This window comes from Austrofundulus limnaeus, unplaced genomic scaffold (assembly GCF_001266775.1).
Source record: "Austrofundulus limnaeus strain Quisiro unplaced genomic scaffold, Austrofundulus_limnaeus-1.0 Scaffold4695, whole genome shotgun sequence".
In the NCBI taxonomy this organism is placed as follows: Eukaryota; Metazoa; Chordata; class Actinopteri; order Cyprinodontiformes; family Rivulidae; genus Austrofundulus; species Austrofundulus limnaeus.
In genome coordinates, this window is record NW_013957097.1 from 360 (window position 1) to 738 (window position 379).

A 379-nucleotide genomic window follows, 5' to 3' on the forward strand; every position below is an offset into this window, starting at 1 on the left:
AAACTAACTAAACAACAGCAGGTTATTATAGTTAACTAAAACTAACTAAAACTAACTAAACAACAGCAGGTTATTATAGTTAACTAAAACTAACTAAACAACAGCAGGTTATTATAGTTAAGCAAAACTAAGTAAAACTAACTAAACAACAGCAGGTTATTATAGTTAACTAAAACTAAGTAAAACTAACTAAACAACAGCAGGTTATAGTTATCTAACACTAACTAAAACTAACTAAACAACAGCAGGTTATTATAGTTAACTAAAACTAACTAAATAACAGCAGGTTATTATAGTTAAGCAAAACTAAGTAAAACTGAACAACAGCAGGTTATTATAGTTAACTAAAACTAACTAAATAACAGCAGGTTATTATAGT